This window comes from Scyliorhinus canicula, chromosome 2, assembly GCF_902713615.1.
Source record: "Scyliorhinus canicula chromosome 2, sScyCan1.1, whole genome shotgun sequence".
NCBI lineage: Eukaryota > Metazoa > Chordata > Chondrichthyes > Carcharhiniformes > Scyliorhinidae > Scyliorhinus > Scyliorhinus canicula.
The window spans coordinates 29,845,436-29,846,256 of record NC_052147.1 but is presented as its reverse complement, the minus strand read 5'-3'; positions in this window follow the sequence as shown (position 1 = coordinate 29,846,256).

Here is an 821-nt window from a genome sequence, read left to right as displayed (position 1 = left end):
ACCCCGACGGCCGACAAGACACAGTCTCTCTACGGGACCTGACACCTGCCGGTTCCCCGCCAGGGCCCTCGTCACCACCCCCCCCCCCCCCCCCCCCCCCCACCCCCCCCCCCCCCCCCGCCCTGGCCTGGTACTCACCAGCACCACCTAGTGGTGTTGAAACCTGCACAAGGACCGGATCATCGCTCCCAGATCATGGACGCCCGCATCTCCATCAACATCTCCACCGAAGCTCCATCAGTCGCAGAGGATGTCCACGGCCCCCGATCATCTGATCGAGTTGATGTGAACTCTTAATGTATTTTTTTTCTGTCTCTGTAAATAGTTACGGGCCATTGCGCCATGTTGATAACACAATTCCTGACTCTGTACGGGCCAGTGGTCAGCCGCCGTTCGAGAGAGGTATAGTCCCATATCACTAGTCATACTACCAGTAAATTGTCCCACCCGCATCACACCCCCCCCCTCCCCGGTTCTTTCTCAACAAGGGGTGAATGTGATAGTATGTCTAGAGGTACAACGGTACCTGGGAGTGTGAGCTACCATTGGTGGAGAAGGCTCGCTACTCATTGGCCCAAGTGTTTGCATTTCATTGGTCGGAACGTAAGGCGTACTCGAGCTGCTGATTAAAGCCTTCAATTCGGACTACTTCCTCGTTTCAGTGGTTATTGATCACGCATCATCAATATCAATATCCAGTCCCTCATCAATACACATATTTGGCTGGTAACAAGCACACGTTTTGGCGGTGTCTGTCAGTCTCAACTGGGCTTGCTGAGGACAAAATGACAATCAATCTTCTCCTTTAACTCACTAAACGT